General features: G+C 45.6%; 35 non-coding genes and 10 pseudogenes across 35 annotated transcripts; all 45 read right to left on the bottom strand.

Annotated features, from left to right (window-relative positions):
• Positions 1 to 55, bottom strand: part of LOC123433508 — a 113-nt pseudogene extending 58 nt beyond the window's left edge.
• A 188-nt stretch (positions 56 to 243) lies between these two features.
• Positions 244 to 362, bottom strand: LOC123437147. Its single transcript, XR_006628343.1, has one exon. It is a non-coding gene; the product is annotated as a 5S ribosomal RNA (ribosomal RNA).
• Positions 363 to 544: 182 nt separating this feature from the next.
• Positions 545 to 663, bottom strand: LOC123438050. The gene has a single exon (XR_006629213.1). It is a non-coding gene; the product is annotated as a 5S ribosomal RNA (ribosomal RNA).
• A 182-nt stretch (positions 664 to 845) lies between these two features.
• On the bottom strand, positions 846 to 964 carry LOC123437963. The gene has a single exon (XR_006629123.1). It is a non-coding gene; the product is annotated as a 5S ribosomal RNA (ribosomal RNA).
• Positions 965 to 1,148: 184 nt separating this feature from the next.
• Positions 1,149 to 1,246, bottom strand: LOC123433562 (annotated as a pseudogene).
• A 185-nt stretch (positions 1,247 to 1,431) lies between these two features.
• LOC123437971 lies at positions 1,432 to 1,550 on the bottom strand. Its single transcript, XR_006629131.1, has one exon. It is a non-coding gene; the product is annotated as a 5S ribosomal RNA (ribosomal RNA).
• A 179-nt stretch (positions 1,551 to 1,729) lies between these two features.
• On the bottom strand, positions 1,730 to 1,848 carry LOC123438614. Its single transcript, XR_006629748.1, has one exon. It is a non-coding gene; the product is annotated as a 5S ribosomal RNA (ribosomal RNA).
• A 194-nt stretch (positions 1,849 to 2,042) lies between these two features.
• LOC123433561 lies at positions 2,043 to 2,140 on the bottom strand (annotated as a pseudogene).
• Positions 2,141 to 2,328: 188 nt separating this feature from the next.
• Positions 2,329 to 2,447, bottom strand: LOC123434350. The gene has a single exon (XR_006625636.1). It is a non-coding gene; the product is annotated as a 5S ribosomal RNA (ribosomal RNA).
• A 185-nt stretch (positions 2,448 to 2,632) lies between these two features.
• Positions 2,633 to 2,751, bottom strand: LOC123434349. The gene has a single exon (XR_006625635.1). It is a non-coding gene; the product is annotated as a 5S ribosomal RNA (ribosomal RNA).
• A 232-nt stretch (positions 2,752 to 2,983) lies between these two features.
• Positions 2,984 to 3,096, bottom strand: LOC123433507 (annotated as a pseudogene).
• Positions 3,097 to 3,253: 157 nt separating this feature from the next.
• On the bottom strand, positions 3,254 to 3,366 carry LOC123433522 (annotated as a pseudogene).
• Positions 3,367 to 3,563: 197 nt separating this feature from the next.
• On the bottom strand, positions 3,564 to 3,682 carry LOC123434348. The gene has a single exon (XR_006625634.1). It is a non-coding gene; the product is annotated as a 5S ribosomal RNA (ribosomal RNA).
• A 182-nt stretch (positions 3,683 to 3,864) lies between these two features.
• Positions 3,865 to 3,983, bottom strand: LOC123434347. The gene has a single exon (XR_006625633.1). It is a non-coding gene; the product is annotated as a 5S ribosomal RNA (ribosomal RNA).
• Positions 3,984 to 4,165: 182 nt separating this feature from the next.
• Positions 4,166 to 4,284, bottom strand: LOC123434346. Its single transcript, XR_006625632.1, has one exon. It is a non-coding gene; the product is annotated as a 5S ribosomal RNA (ribosomal RNA).
• Positions 4,285 to 4,483: 199 nt separating this feature from the next.
• On the bottom strand, positions 4,484 to 4,581 carry LOC123433560 (annotated as a pseudogene).
• A 185-nt stretch (positions 4,582 to 4,766) lies between these two features.
• On the bottom strand, positions 4,767 to 4,885 carry LOC123437835. The gene has a single exon (XR_006629003.1). It is a non-coding gene; the product is annotated as a 5S ribosomal RNA (ribosomal RNA).
• A 205-nt stretch (positions 4,886 to 5,090) lies between these two features.
• LOC123438098 lies at positions 5,091 to 5,209 on the bottom strand. The gene has a single exon (XR_006629259.1). It is a non-coding gene; the product is annotated as a 5S ribosomal RNA (ribosomal RNA).
• Positions 5,210 to 5,403: 194 nt separating this feature from the next.
• LOC123433559 lies at positions 5,404 to 5,501 on the bottom strand (annotated as a pseudogene).
• A 191-nt stretch (positions 5,502 to 5,692) lies between these two features.
• LOC123437951 lies at positions 5,693 to 5,811 on the bottom strand. Its single transcript, XR_006629112.1, has one exon. It is a non-coding gene; the product is annotated as a 5S ribosomal RNA (ribosomal RNA).
• Positions 5,812 to 6,103: 292 nt separating this feature from the next.
• Positions 6,104 to 6,216, bottom strand: LOC123433506 (annotated as a pseudogene).
• A 188-nt stretch (positions 6,217 to 6,404) lies between these two features.
• LOC123434345 lies at positions 6,405 to 6,523 on the bottom strand. Its single transcript, XR_006625630.1, has one exon. It is a non-coding gene; the product is annotated as a 5S ribosomal RNA (ribosomal RNA).
• Positions 6,524 to 6,702: 179 nt separating this feature from the next.
• LOC123436130 lies at positions 6,703 to 6,821 on the bottom strand. Its single transcript, XR_006627365.1, has one exon. It is a non-coding gene; the product is annotated as a 5S ribosomal RNA (ribosomal RNA).
• A 209-nt stretch (positions 6,822 to 7,030) lies between these two features.
• Positions 7,031 to 7,149, bottom strand: LOC123431997. The gene has a single exon (XR_006623600.1). It is a non-coding gene; the product is annotated as a 5S ribosomal RNA (ribosomal RNA).
• Positions 7,150 to 7,343: 194 nt separating this feature from the next.
• LOC123436189 lies at positions 7,344 to 7,462 on the bottom strand. Its single transcript, XR_006627422.1, has one exon. It is a non-coding gene; the product is annotated as a 5S ribosomal RNA (ribosomal RNA).
• A 218-nt stretch (positions 7,463 to 7,680) lies between these two features.
• Positions 7,681 to 7,799, bottom strand: LOC123438841. The gene has a single exon (XR_006629960.1). It is a non-coding gene; the product is annotated as a 5S ribosomal RNA (ribosomal RNA).
• Positions 7,800 to 8,023: 224 nt separating this feature from the next.
• Positions 8,024 to 8,142, bottom strand: LOC123438672. The gene has a single exon (XR_006629803.1). It is a non-coding gene; the product is annotated as a 5S ribosomal RNA (ribosomal RNA).
• Positions 8,143 to 8,348: 206 nt separating this feature from the next.
• On the bottom strand, positions 8,349 to 8,467 carry LOC123434343. The gene has a single exon (XR_006625628.1). It is a non-coding gene; the product is annotated as a 5S ribosomal RNA (ribosomal RNA).
• A 194-nt stretch (positions 8,468 to 8,661) lies between these two features.
• Positions 8,662 to 8,780, bottom strand: LOC123436674. Its single transcript, XR_006627887.1, has one exon. It is a non-coding gene; the product is annotated as a 5S ribosomal RNA (ribosomal RNA).
• A 179-nt stretch (positions 8,781 to 8,959) lies between these two features.
• On the bottom strand, positions 8,960 to 9,078 carry LOC123436129. Its single transcript, XR_006627364.1, has one exon. It is a non-coding gene; the product is annotated as a 5S ribosomal RNA (ribosomal RNA).
• Positions 9,079 to 9,272: 194 nt separating this feature from the next.
• Positions 9,273 to 9,370, bottom strand: LOC123433557 (annotated as a pseudogene).
• Positions 9,371 to 9,561: 191 nt separating this feature from the next.
• Positions 9,562 to 9,680, bottom strand: LOC123437949. The gene has a single exon (XR_006629110.1). It is a non-coding gene; the product is annotated as a 5S ribosomal RNA (ribosomal RNA).
• Positions 9,681 to 9,969: 289 nt separating this feature from the next.
• LOC123433505 lies at positions 9,970 to 10,082 on the bottom strand (annotated as a pseudogene).
• Positions 10,083 to 10,270: 188 nt separating this feature from the next.
• On the bottom strand, positions 10,271 to 10,389 carry LOC123434342. Its single transcript, XR_006625627.1, has one exon. It is a non-coding gene; the product is annotated as a 5S ribosomal RNA (ribosomal RNA).
• A 179-nt stretch (positions 10,390 to 10,568) lies between these two features.
• On the bottom strand, positions 10,569 to 10,687 carry LOC123436128. The gene has a single exon (XR_006627363.1). It is a non-coding gene; the product is annotated as a 5S ribosomal RNA (ribosomal RNA).
• A 209-nt stretch (positions 10,688 to 10,896) lies between these two features.
• Positions 10,897 to 11,015, bottom strand: LOC123431996. The gene has a single exon (XR_006623599.1). It is a non-coding gene; the product is annotated as a 5S ribosomal RNA (ribosomal RNA).
• Positions 11,016 to 11,209: 194 nt separating this feature from the next.
• LOC123436188 lies at positions 11,210 to 11,328 on the bottom strand. Its single transcript, XR_006627421.1, has one exon. It is a non-coding gene; the product is annotated as a 5S ribosomal RNA (ribosomal RNA).
• A 218-nt stretch (positions 11,329 to 11,546) lies between these two features.
• LOC123438840 lies at positions 11,547 to 11,665 on the bottom strand. Its single transcript, XR_006629959.1, has one exon. It is a non-coding gene; the product is annotated as a 5S ribosomal RNA (ribosomal RNA).
• A 224-nt stretch (positions 11,666 to 11,889) lies between these two features.
• Positions 11,890 to 12,008, bottom strand: LOC123438671. Its single transcript, XR_006629802.1, has one exon. It is a non-coding gene; the product is annotated as a 5S ribosomal RNA (ribosomal RNA).
• A 206-nt stretch (positions 12,009 to 12,214) lies between these two features.
• On the bottom strand, positions 12,215 to 12,333 carry LOC123434341. The gene has a single exon (XR_006625626.1). It is a non-coding gene; the product is annotated as a 5S ribosomal RNA (ribosomal RNA).
• Positions 12,334 to 12,527: 194 nt separating this feature from the next.
• Positions 12,528 to 12,646, bottom strand: LOC123436673. Its single transcript, XR_006627886.1, has one exon. It is a non-coding gene; the product is annotated as a 5S ribosomal RNA (ribosomal RNA).
• A 179-nt stretch (positions 12,647 to 12,825) lies between these two features.
• Positions 12,826 to 12,944, bottom strand: LOC123436127. The gene has a single exon (XR_006627362.1). It is a non-coding gene; the product is annotated as a 5S ribosomal RNA (ribosomal RNA).
• Positions 12,945 to 13,147: 203 nt separating this feature from the next.
• Positions 13,148 to 13,266, bottom strand: LOC123431995. The gene has a single exon (XR_006623598.1). It is a non-coding gene; the product is annotated as a 5S ribosomal RNA (ribosomal RNA).
• Positions 13,267 to 13,460: 194 nt separating this feature from the next.
• Positions 13,461 to 13,579, bottom strand: LOC123436187. Its single transcript, XR_006627420.1, has one exon. It is a non-coding gene; the product is annotated as a 5S ribosomal RNA (ribosomal RNA).
• Positions 13,580 to 13,800: 221 nt separating this feature from the next.
• On the bottom strand, positions 13,801 to 13,919 carry LOC123438839. Its single transcript, XR_006629958.1, has one exon. It is a non-coding gene; the product is annotated as a 5S ribosomal RNA (ribosomal RNA).
• Positions 13,920 to 14,030: the final 111 nt, after the last annotated feature.

Genomic DNA, 14,030 nt, shown 5'->3' with positions numbered 1-14,030 from the left:
TTAACTTCGGAGTTCTGATGGGATCCGGTGCTTTAGTGCTGGTATGATCGCATCCGACATGCAACTATCTATTTGTTCCTTTTGCTTTTCCCTACTACTACTACTACTACTACTACTAGTCGTTGGGTGTCAAGCGCGGTGGGAAAAGTCACACAGTAATCGTCAAAAATAAGAAAATGAGGTCATATAGATCACGCTCCCGCGTCATCCTTGTCACGTGGCGCAAAAATATATTTAAAAAGGGGAATGCAACACGAGGACTTCCCAGGAGGTCACCCATCCTAGTACTACTCTCGCCCAAGCACGCTTAACTTCGGAGTTCTGATGGGATCCGTTGCTTTAGTGCTGGTATGATCGCATCCGACATGCAACTATCTATTTGTTCCTTATGCTTGCCCCTACTACTACTACTACTACTAGTCGTTGGGTGTCAAGCGCGGTGGGAAAAGTCACACAGTAATCGTCAAAAATAAGAAAATGAGGTCCTATAGATAACGCTCCCGCGTCATCCTTGTCACGTGGCGCAAAAATATATTTAAAAAGGGGAATGTAACACGAGGACTTCCCAGGAGGTCACCCATCCTAGTACTACTCTCGCCCGAGCACGCTTAACTTCGGAGTTCTGATGGGATCCGGTGCTTAAGTGCTGGTATGATCGCATCCGACATGCAACTATCTATTTGTTCCTTATGCTTGCCCCTACTACTACTACTACTACTAGTCGTTGGGTGTCAAGCGCGGTGGGAAAAGTCACACAGTAATCGTCAAAAATAAGAAAATGAGGTCATATAGATCACGGTCCCGCGTCATCCTTGTCACGTGGCTCAAAAATATATTTAAAAAGGGGAATGCACCACGAGGACTTCCCAGGAGGTCACCCATCCTAGTACTACTCTCGCCCAAGCACGCTTAACTTCGGAGTTCTGATGGGATCCGGTGCTTTAGTGCTGGTATGATCGCTTCCGACATGCAACTATCTATTTGTTCCTTATGCTTGCCCCTACTACTACTACTACTACTACTAGTCGTTGGGTGTCAAGCGCGGTGGCAAAAGTCACACAGTAATCGTCAAAAATAAGAAAATGGGGTCATATAGATCACGCTCCCGCGTCATCCTTGTCACGTGGCGCAAAAATATATTTAAAAAGGGAATGCAACACGAGGACTTCCCAGGAGGTCGCCCAAGCACGCTTAACTTCGGAGTTCTGATGGGATCCGGTGCTTTAGTGCTGGTATGATCGCATCCGACATGCAACTATCTATTTGTTCCTTATGCTTGCCCCTACTACTACTACTACTACTACTAGTCGTTGGGTGTCAAGCGCGGTGGGAAAAGTCACACAGTAATCGTCAAAAATAAGAAAATGAGGTCATATAGATCACGCTCCCGCGTCATCCTTGTCACGTGGCGCAAAAATATATTTAAAAAGGGGAATGCAACACGAGGACTTCCCAGGAGGTCACCCATCCTAGTACTACTCTCGCCCAAGCACGCTTAACTTCGGAGTTCTGATGGGATCCGGTGCTTTAGTGGTGGTATGATCGCATCCGACATGCAACTATCTATTTGTTCCTTATGCTTTCCCGTACTACTACTACTACTAGTCGTTGGGTGTCAAGCGCGGTGGGAAAAGTCACACAGTAATCGTCAAAAATAAGAAAATGAGGTCATATAGATCACGCTCCCGCGTCATCCTTGTCACGTGGCGCAAAAATATATTTAAAAAGGGGAATGCAACACGAGGACTTCCCAGGAGGTCAACCATCCTAGTACTACTTTCGCCCAAGCACGCTTAACTTCGGAGTTCTGATGGGATCCGGTGCTTTAGTGCTGGTATGATCGCATCCGACATGCAACTATCTATTTGTTCCTTATGCTTGCCCCTACTACTACTACTACTACCACTACTACTACTAGTCGTTGGGTGTCAAGCGCGGTGGGAAAAGTCACACAGTAATCGTCAAAAATAAGAAAATGAGGTCATATAGATCACGCTCCCGCGTCATCCTTGTCACGTGGCGCAAAAATATATTTAAAAAGGGGAATGCAACACGAGGACTTCCCAGGAGGTCGCCCAAGCACGCTTAACTTCGGAGTTCTGATGGGATCCGGTGCTTTAGTGCTGGTATGATCGCATCCGACATGCAACTATCTATTTGTTCCTTATGCTTGCCCCTACTACTACTACTACTACTACTACTAGTCGTTGGGTGTCAAGCGCGGTGGGAAAAGTCACACAGTAATCGTCAAAAATAAGAAAATGAGGTCATATAGATCACGCTCCCGCGTCATCCTTGTCACGTGGCGCAAAAATATATTTAAAAAGGGGAATGCAACACGAGGACTTCCCAGGAGGTCACCCATCCTAGTACTACTCTCGCCCAAGCACGCTTAACTTCGGAGTTCTGATGGGATCCGGTGCTTTAGTGCTGGTATGATCGCATCCGACATGCAACTATCTATTTGTTCCTTATGCTTGCCCCTACTACTACTACTACTACTACTAGTCGTTGGGTGTCAAGCGCGGTGGGAAAAGTCACACAGTAATCGTCAAAAATAAGAAAATGAGGTCATATAGATCACGCTCCCGCGTCATCCTTGTCACGTGGCGCAAAAATATATTTAAAAAGGGGAATGCAACACGAGGACTTCCCAGGAGGTCACCCATCCTAGTACTACTCTCGCCCAAGCACGCTTAACTTCGGAGTTCTGATGGGATCCGGTGCTTTAGTGCTGGTATGATCGCATCCGACATGCAACTATCTATTTGTTCCTTATGCTTTCCCATACTACTACTACTACTACTACTACTACTACTACTACTACTACTACTACTACTACTACAACTACTACTACTACTACTACTACTACTACTACTACTACTACTAGTCGTTGGGTGTCAAGCGCGGTGGGAAAAGTCACACAGTAATCGTCAAAAATAAGAAAATGAGGTCATATAGATCACGCTCCCGCGTCATCCTTGTCACGTGGCGCAAAAATAGAGGTCACCCATCCTAGTACTACTCTCGCCCAAGCACGCTTAACTTCGGAGTTCTGATGGGATCCGGTGCTTTAGTGCTGGTATGATCGCATCCGACATGCAACTATCTATTTGTTCCTTATGCTTGCCCCTACTACTACTACTACTACTACTACTAGTCGTTGGGTGTCAAGCGCGGTGGGAAAAGTCACACAGTAATCGTCAAAAATAAGAAAATGAGGTCATATAGATCACGCTCCCGCGTCATCCTTGTCACGTGGCGCAAAAATAGAGGTCACCCATCCTAGTACTACTCTCGCCCAAGCACGCTTAACTTCGGAGTTCTGATGGGATCCGGTGCTTTAGTGCTGGTATGATCGCATCCGACATGCAACTATCTATTTGTTCCTTATGCTTGCCCCTAGTACTACTACTACTACTACTACTACTACTACTAGTCGTTGGGTGTCAAGCGCGGTGGGAAAAGTCACACAGTAATCGTCAAAAATAAGAAAATGAGGTCATATAGATCACGCTCCCGCGTCATCCTTGTCACGTGGCGCAAAAATATATTTAAAAAGGGGAATGCAACACGAGGACTTCCCAGGAGGTCACCCATCCTAGTACTACTCTCGCCCAAGCACGCTTAACTTCGGAGTTCTGATGGGATCCGGTGCTTTAGTGCTGGTATGATCGCATCCGACATGCAACTATCTATTTGTTCCTTATGCTTGCCCCTACTACTACTACTACTACTAGTCGTTAGGTGTCAAGCGCGGTGGGAAAAGTCACACAGTAATCGTCAAAAATAAGAAAATGAGGTCATATAGATAACGCTCCCGCGTCATCCTTGTCACGTGGCACAAAAATATATTTAAAAAGGGGAATGCAACACGAGGACTTCCCAGGAGGTCACCCATCCTAGTACTACTCTCGCCCAAGCACGCTTAACTTCGGAGTTCTGATGGGATCCGGTGCTTTAGTGCTGGTATGATCGCATCCGACATGCAACTATCTATTTGTTCCTTATGCTTGCCCCTACTACCACTACTACTACTAGTCGTTGGGTGTCAAGCGCGGTGAGAAAAGTCACACAGTAATCGTCAAAAATAAGAAAATGAGGTCATATAGATCACGGTCCCGCGTCATCCTTGTCACGTGGCGCAAAAATATATTTAAAAAGGGGAATGCAACACGAGGACTTCCCAGGAGGTCACCCATCCTAGTACTACTCTCGCCCAAGCACGCTTAACTTCGGAGTTCTGATGGGATCCGGTGCTTTAGTGCTGGTATGATCGCATCCGACATGCAACTATCTATTTGTTCCTTATGCTTGCCCCTACTACTACTAATACTACTACTACTACTACTACTACTAGTCGTTGGGTGTCAAGCGCGGTGGCAAAAGTCACACAGTAATCGTCAAAAATAAGAAAATGGGGTCATATAGATCACGCTACCGCGTCATCCTTGTCACGTGGCGCAAAAATATATTTAAAAAGGGAATGCAACACGAGGACTTCCCAGGAGGTCGCCCAAGCACGCTTAACTTCGGAGTTCTGATGGGATCCGGTGCTTTAGTGCTGGTATGATCGCATCCGACATGCAACTATCTATTTGTTCCTTATGCTTGCCCCTACTACTACTACTACTACTACTAGTCGTTGGGTGTCAAGCGCGGTGGGAAAAGTCACACAGTAATCGTCAAAAATAAGAAAATGAGGTCATATAGATCACGCTCCCGCGTCATCCTTGTCACGTGGCGCAAAAATATATTTAAAAAGGGGAATGCAACACGAGGACTTCCCAGGAGGTCACCCATCCTAGTACTACTATCGCCCAAGCACGCTTAACTTCGGAGTTCTGATGGGATCCGGTGCTTTAGTGCTGGTATGATCGCATCCGACATGCAACTATCTATTTGTTCCTTATGCTTTCCCGTACTACTACTACTACTACTACTACTACTACTACTACTACTACTAGTCGTTGGGTGTCAAGCGCGGTGGGAAAAGTCACACAGTAATCGTCAAAAATAAGAAAATGAGGTCATATAGATAACGCTCCCGCGTCATCCTTGTCACGTGGCGCAAAAATATATTTAAAAAGGGAATGCAACACGAGGACTTCCCAGGAGGTCACCCATCCTAGTACTACTTTCGCCCAAGCACGCTTAACTTCGGAGTTCTTATGGGATCCGGTGCTTTAGTGCTGGTATGATCGCATCCGACATGCAACTATCTATTTGTTCCTTATGCTTGCCCCTACTACTACTACTACTACCACTACTACTACTAGTCGTTGGGTGTCAAGCGCGGTGGGAAAAGTCACACAGTAATCGTCAAAAATAAGAAAATGAGGTCATATAGATCACGCTCCCGCGTCATCCTTGTCACGTGGCGCAAAAATATATTTAAAAAGGGGAATGCAACACGAGGACTTCCCAGGAGGTCGCCCAAGCACGCTTAACTTCGGAGTTCTGATGGGATCCGGTGCTTTAGTGCTGGTATGATCGCATCCGACATGCAACTATCTATTTGTTCCTTATGCTTTCCCCTACTACTACTACTACTACTACTACTACTAGTCGTTGGGTGTCAAGCGCGGTGGGAAAAGTCACACAGTAATCGTCAAAAATAAGAAAATGAGGTCATATAGATCACGCTCCCGCGTCATCCTTGTCACGTGGCGCAAAAATATATTTAAAAAGGGGAATGCAACACGAGGACTTCCCACGAGGTCACCCATCCTAGTACTACTCAAGCCCAAGCACGCTTAACTTCGGAGTTCTGATGGGATCCGGTGCTTTAGTGCTGGTATGATCGCATCCGACATGCAACTATCTATTTGTTCCTTATGCTTTCCCATACTACTACTACTACTACAACTACTACTACTACTACTACTACTACTACTACTACAACTACTACTACTACTACTACTACTACTACTACTACTACTACTACAACTACTACTACTACTACTACTACTACTACTACTACTACTACTACTACTACTACTACTACTAGTCGTTGGGTGTCAAGCGCGGTGGGAAAAGTCACACAGTAATCGTCAAAAATAAGAAAATGAGGTCATATAGATGACGCTCCCGCGTCATCCTTGTCACGTGGCGCAAAAATAGAGGTCACCCATCCTAGTACTACTCTCGCCCAAGCACGCTTAACTTCGGAGTTCTGATGGGATCCGGTGCTTTAGTGCTGGTATGATCGCATCCGACATGCAACTATCTATTTGTTCCTTATGCTTGCCCCTACTACTACTACTACTACTACTACTAGTCGTTGGGTGTCAAGCGCGGTGGGAAAAGTCACACAGTAATCGTCAAAAATAAGAAAATGAGGTCATATAGATAACGCTCCCGCGTCATCCTTGTCACGTGGCGCAAAAATATATTTAAAAAGGGGAATGCAACACGAGGACTTCCCAGGAGGTCACCCATCCTAGTACTACTCTCGCCCAAGCACGCTTAACTTCGGAGTTCTGATGGGATCCGGTGCTTTAGTGCTGGTATGATCGCATCCGACATGCAACTATCTATTTGTTCCTTATGCTTGCCCCTACTACTACTACTACTAGTCGTTGGGTGTCAAGCGCGGTGGGAAAAGTCACACAGTAATCGTCAAAAATAAGAAAATGAGGTCATATAGATCACGCTCCCGCGTCATCCTTGTCACGTGGCGCAAAAATATATTTAAAAAGGGGAATGCAACACGAGGACTTCCCAGGAGGTCACCCATCCTAGTACTACTCTCGCCCAAGCACGCTTAACTTCGGAGTTCTGATGGGATCTGGTGCTTTAGTGCTGGTATGATCGCATCCGACATGCAACTATCTATTTGTTCCTTATGCTTGCCCCTACTACTACTACTAATACTACTACTACTACTACTACTACTACTACTAGTCGTTGGGTGTCAAGCGCGGTGGGAAAAGTCACACATTAATCGTCAAAAATAAGAAAATGAGGTCATATAGATCACGCCCCCGCGTCATCCTTGTCACGTGGCGCAAAAATATATTAAAAAAGGGGAATGCAACACGAGGACTTCCCAGGAGGTCACCCATCCTAGTACTACTCTCGCACAAGCACGCTTAACTTCGAAGTTCTGATGGGATCCGGTGCTTTAGTGCTGGTATGATCGCATCCGACATGCAACTATCTATTTGTTCCTTATGCTTGCCCCTACTACTACTACTACTGCTACTACTACTACTAGTCGTTGGGTGTCAAGCGCGGTGGGAAAAGTCACACAGTAATCGTCAAAAATAAGAAAATGAGGTCATATAGATCACGCTCCCGCGTCATCCTTGTCACGTGGCGCAAAAATATATTTAAAAAGGGGAATGCAACACGAGGACTTCCCAGGAGGTCACCTATCCTAGTACTACTCTCGCCCAAGCACGCTTAACTTCGGAGTTCTGATGGGATCCGGTGCTTTAGTGCTGGTATGATCGCATTCGACATGCAACTATCTATTTGTTCCTTATGCTTGCCCCTACTAGTACTACTACTACTACTACTACTACTACCACTACTACTACTACTACTACTAGTCGTTGGGTGTCAAGCGCGGTGGGAAAAGTCACACAGTAATCGTCAAAAATAAGAAAATGAGGTCATATAGATCACGCTCCCGCGTCATCCTTGTCACGTGGCGCAAAAATATATTTAAAAAGGGGAATGCAACACGAGGACTTCCCAGGAGGTCACCCATCCTAGTACTACTCTCGCCCAAGCACGCTTAACTTTGGAGTTCTCATGGGATCCGGTGCTTTAATGCTGGTATGATCGCATCCGACATGCAACTATCTATTTGTTCCTTATGCATGCCCCTACTACTACTACTACTACTACTACTACTACTACTACTACTACTACTACTAGTACTACTACTAGTCGTTGGGTGTCAAGCGCGGTGGGAAAAGTCACACAGTAATCGTCAAAAATAAGAAAATGAGGTCATATAGATCACGGTCCCGCGTCATCCTTGTCACGTGGCGCAAAAATATATTTAAAAAGGGGAATGCAACACGAGGACTTCCCAGGAGGTCACCCATCCTAGTACTACTCTCGCCCAAGCATGCTTAACTTCGAAGTTCTGATGGGATCCGGTGCTTTAGTGCTGGTATGATCGCATCCGACATGCAACTATCTATTTGTTCCTTATGCTTGCCCCTACTACTACTACTACTACTACTACTACTACTACTACTACTACTAGTCGTTGGGTGTCAAGCGCGGTGGGAAAAGTCACACAGTAATCGTCAAAAATAAGAAAATGAGGTCATATAGATCACGCTCCCGCGTCATCCTTGTCACGTGGCGCAAAAATATATTTAAAAAGGGGAATGCAACACGAGGACTTCCCAGGAGGTCACCCATCCTAGTACTACTCTCGCCCAAGCACGCTTAACTTCGGAGTTCTGATGGGATCCGGTGCTTTAGTGCTGGTATGATCGCATCCGACATGCAACTATCTATTTGTTCCTTATGCTTGCCCCTACTACTACTATTACTACTACTACTACTACTAGTCGTTGGGTGTCAAGCGCGGTGGGAAAAGTCACACAGTAATCGTCAAAAATAAGAAAATGAGGTCATATAGATCACTGTCCCGCGTCATCCTTGTCACGTGGCGCAAAAATATATTTAAAAAGGGGAATGCAACACGAGGACTTCCCAGGAGGTCACCCATCCTAGTACTACTCTTGCCCAAGCACGCTTAACTTCGGAGTTCTGATGGGATCCGGTGCTTTAGTGCTGGTATGATCGCATCCGACATGCAACTATCTATTTGTTCCTTATGCTTGCCCCTACTACTACTACTACTAGTCGTTGGGTGTCAAGCGCGGTGGGAAAAGTCACACAGTAATCGTCAAAAATAAGAAAATGAGGTCATATAGATCACGCTCCCGCGTCATCCTTGTCACGTGGCGCAAAAATATATTTAAAAAGGGGAATGCAACACGAGGACTTCCCAGGAGGTCACCCATCCTAGTACTACTCTCGCCCAAGCACGCTTAACTTCGGAGTTCTGATGGGATCTGGTGCTTTAGTGCTGGTATGATCGCATCCGACATGCAACTATCTATTTGTTCCTTATGCTTGCCCCTACTACTACTACTACTACCACTACTACTACTAGTCGTTGGGTGTCAAGCGCGGTGGGAAAAGTCACACAGTAATCGTCAAAAATAAGAAAATGAGGTCATATAGATCACGCTCCCGCGTCATCCTTGTCACGTGGCGCAAAAATATATTTAAAAAGGGGAATGCAACACGAGGACTTCCCAGGAGGTCGCCCAAGCACGCTTAACTTCGGAGTTCTGATGGGATCCGGTGCTTTAGTGCTGGTATGATCGCATCCGACATGCAACTATCTATTTGTTCCTTATGCTTTCCCCTACTACTACTACTACTACTACTACTACTAGTCGTTGGGTGTCAAGCGCGGTGGGAAAAGTCACACAGTAATCGTCAAAAATAAGAAAATGAGGTCATATAGATCACGCTCCCGCGTCATCCTTGTCACGTGGCGCAAAAATATATTTAAAAAGGGGAATGCAACACGAGGACTTCCCACGAGGTCACCCATCCTAGTACTACTCAAGCCCAAGCACGCTTAACTTCGGAGTTCTGATGGGATCCGGTGCTTTAGTGCTGGTATGATCGCATCCGACATGCAACTATCTATTTGTTCCTTATGCTTTCCCATACTACTACTACTACTACAACTACTACTACTACTACTACTACTACTACTACTACAACTACTACTACTACTACTACTACTACTACTACTACTACTACAACTACTACTACTACTACTACTACTACTACTACTACTACTACTACTACTACTACTACTACTAGTCGTTGGGTGTCAAGCGCGGTGGGAAAAGTCACACAGTAATCGTCAAAAATAAGAAAATGAGGTCATATAGATGACGCTCCCGCGTCATCCTTGTCACGTGGCGCAAAAATAGAGGTCACCCATCCTAGTACTACTCTCGCCCAAGCACGCTTAACTTCGGAGTTCTGATGGGATCCGGTGCTTTAGTGCTGGTATGATCGCATCCGACATGCAACTATCTATTTGTTCCTTATGCTTGCCCCTACTACTACTACTACTACTACTACTAGTCGTTGGGTGTCAAGCGCGGTGGGAAAAGTCACACAGTAATCGTCAAAAATAAGAAAATGAGGTCATATAGATAACGCTCCCGCGTCATCCTTGTCACGTGGCGCAAAAATATATTTAAAAAGGGGAATGCAACACGAGGACTTCCCAGGAGGTCACCCATCCTAGTACTACTCTCGCCCAAGCACGCTTAACTTCGGAGTTCTGATGGGATCCGGTGCTTTAGTGCTGGTATGATCGCATCCGACATGCAACTATCTATTTGTTCCTTATGCTTGCCCCTACTACTACTACTACTAGTCGTTGGGTGTCAAGCGCGGTGGGAAAAGTCACACAGTAATCGTCAAAAATAAGAAAATGAGGTCATATAGATCACGCTCCCGCGTCATCCTTGTCACGTGGCGCAAAAATATATTTAAAAAGGGGAATGCAACACGAGGACTTCCCAGGAGGTCACCCATCCTAGTACTACTCTCGCCCAAGCACGCTTAACTTCGGAGTTCTGATGGGATCTGGTGCTTTAGTGCTGGTATGATCGCATCCGACATGCAACTATCTATTTGTTCCTTATGCTTGCCCCTACTACTACTACTAATACTACTACTACTACTACTACTACTACTACTAGTCGTTGGGTGTCAAGCGCGGTGGGAAAAGTCACACATTAATCGTCAAAAATAAGAAAATGAGGTCATATAGATCACGCCCCCGCGTCATCCTTGTCACGTGGCGCAAAAATATATTAAAAAAGGGGAATGCAACACGAGGACTTCCCAGGAGGTCACCCATCCTAGTACTACTCTCGCACAAGCACGCTTAACTTCGAAGTTCTGATGGGATCCGGTGCTTTAGTGCTGGTATGATCGCATCCGACATGCAACTATCTATTTGTTCCTTATGCTTGCCCCTACTACTACTACTACTGCTACTACTACTACTAGTCGTTGGGTGTCAAGCGCGGTGGGAAAAGTCACACAGTAATCGTCAAAAATAAGAAAATGAGGTCATATAGATCACGCTCCCGCGTCATCCTTGTCACGTGGCGCAAAAATATATTTAAAAAGGGGAATGCAACACGAGGACTTCCCAGGAGGTCACCTATCCTAGTACTACTCTCGCCCAAGCACGCTTAACTTCGGAGTTCTGATGGGATCCGGTGCTTTAGTGCTGGTATGATCGCATTCGACATGCAACTATCTATTTGTTCCTTATGCTTGCCCCTACTAGTACTACTACTACTACTACTACTACTACCACTACTACTACTACTACTACTAGTCGTTGGGTGTCAAGCGCGGTGGGAAAAGTCACACAGTAATCGTCAAAAATAAGAAAATGAGGTCATATAGATCACGCTCCCGCGTCATCCTTGTCACGTGGCGCAAAAATATATTTAAAAAGGGGAATGCAACACGAGGACTTCCCAGGAGGTCACCCATCCTAGTACTACTCTCGCCCAAGCACGCTTAACTTTGGAGTTCTCATGGGATCCGGTGCTTTAATGCTGGTATGATCGCATCCGACATGCAACTATCTATTTGTTCCTTATGCATGCCCCTACTACTACTACTACTACTACTACTACTACTACTACTACTACTACTACTAGTACTACTACTAGTCGTTGGGTGTCAAGCGCGGTGGGAAAAGTCACACAGTAATCGTCAAAAATAAGAAAATGAGGTCATATAGATCACGGTCCCGCGTCATCCTTGTCACGTGGCGCAAAAATATATTTAAAAAGGGGAATGCAACACGAGGACTTCCCAGGAGGTCACCCATCCTAGTACTACTCTCGCCCAAGCATGCTTAACTTCGAAGTTCTGATGGGATCCGGTGCTTTAGTGCTGGTATGATCGCATCCGACATGCAACTATCTATTTGTTCCTTATGCTTGCCCCTACTACTACTACTACTACTACTACTACTACTACTACTACTACTAGTCGTTGGGTGTCAAGCGCGGTGGGAAAAGTCACACAGTAATCGTCAAAAATAAGAAAATGAGGTCATATAGATCACGCTCCCGCGTCATCCTTGTCACGTGGCGCAAAAATATATTTAAAAAGGGGAATGCAACACGAGGACTTCCCAGGAGGTCACCCATCCTAGTACTACTCTCGCCCAAGCACGCTTAACTTCGGAGTTCTGATGGGATCCGGTGCTTTAGTGCTGGTATGATCGCATCCGACATGCAACTATCTATTTGTTCCTTATGCTTGCCCCTACTACTACTATTACTACTACTACTACTACTAGTCGTTGGGTGTCAAGCGCGGTGGGAAAAGTCACACAGTAATCGTCAAAAATAAGAAAATGAGGTCATATAGATCACTGTCCCGCGTCATCCTTGTCACGTGGCGCAAAAATATATTTAAAAAGGGGAATGCAACACGAGGACTTCCCAGGAGGTCACCCATCCTAGTACTACTCTTGCCCAAGCACGCTTAACTTCGGAGTTCTGATGGGATCCGGTGCTTTAGTGCTGGTATGATCGCATCCGACATGCAACTATCTATTTGTTCCTTATGCTTGCCCCTACTACTACTACTACTAGTCGTTGGGTGTCAAGCGCGGTGGGAAAAGTCACACAGTAATCGTCAAAAATAAGAAAATGAGGTCATATAGATCACGCTCCCGCGTCATCCTTGTCACGTGGCGCAAAAATATATTTAAAAAGGGGAATGCAACACGAGGACTTCCCAGGAGGTCACCCATCCTAGTACTACTCTCGCCCAAGCACGCTTAACTTCGGAGTTCTGATGGGATCTGGTGCTTTAGTGCTGGTATGATCGCATCCGACATGCAACTATCTATTTGTTCCTTATGCTTGCCCCTACTACTACTACTAATACTACTACTACTACTACTACTACTAGTCGTTGGGTGTCAAGCGCGGTGGGAAAAGTCACACATTAATCGTCAAAAATAAGAAAATGAGGTCATATAGATCACGCCCCCGCGTCATCCTTGTCACGTGGCGCAAAAATATATTAAAAAAGGGGAATGCAACACGAGGACTTCCCAGGAGGTCACCCATCCTAGTACTACTCTCGCACAAGCACGCTTAACTTCGAAGTTCTGATGGGATCCGGTGCTTTAGTGCTGGTATGATCGCATCCGACATGCAACTATCTATTTGTTCCTTATGCTTGCCCCTACTACTACTACTACTGCTACTACTACTACTAGTCGTTGGGTGTCAAGCGCGGTGGGAAAAGTCACACAGTAATCGTCAAAAATAAGAAAATGAGGTCATATAGATCACGCTCCCGCGTCATCCTTGTCACGTGGCGCAAAAATATATTTAAAAAGGGGAATGCAACACGAGGACTTCCCAGGAGGTCACCTATCCTAGTACTACTCTCGCCCAAGCACGCTTAACTTCGGAGTTCTGATGGGATCCGGTGCTTTAGTGCTGGTATGATCGCATTCGACATGCAACTATCTATTTGTTCCTTATGCTTGCCCCTACTAGTACTACTACTACTACTACTACTACTACTACCACTACTACTACTACTACTACTAGTCGTTGGGTGTCAAGCGCAGTGGGAAAAGTCACACAGTAATCGTCAAAAATAAGAAAATGAGGTCATATAGATCACGCTCCCGCGTCATCCTTGTCACGTGGCGCAAAAATATATTTAAAAAGGGGAATGCAACACGAGGACTTCCCAGGAGGTCACCCATCCTAGTACTACTCTCGCCCAAGCACGCTTAACTTTGGAGTTCTCATGGGATCCGGTGCTTTAATGCTGGTATGATCGCATCCGACATGCAACTATCTATTTGTTCCTTATGCATGCCCCTACTACTACTACTACTACTACTACTACTACTACTACTACTACTACTACTACTACTAGTACTACTACTAGTCGTT

This window comes from Hordeum vulgare, chromosome 2H (assembly GCF_904849725.1).
Source record: "Hordeum vulgare subsp. vulgare chromosome 2H, MorexV3_pseudomolecules_assembly, whole genome shotgun sequence".
NCBI classification, from domain to species: Eukaryota; Viridiplantae; Streptophyta; class Magnoliopsida; order Poales; family Poaceae; genus Hordeum; species Hordeum vulgare.
The sequence above is the reverse complement of the archived record's forward strand: the minus strand, read 5'-3'. Positions and strand labels throughout refer to the sequence as shown.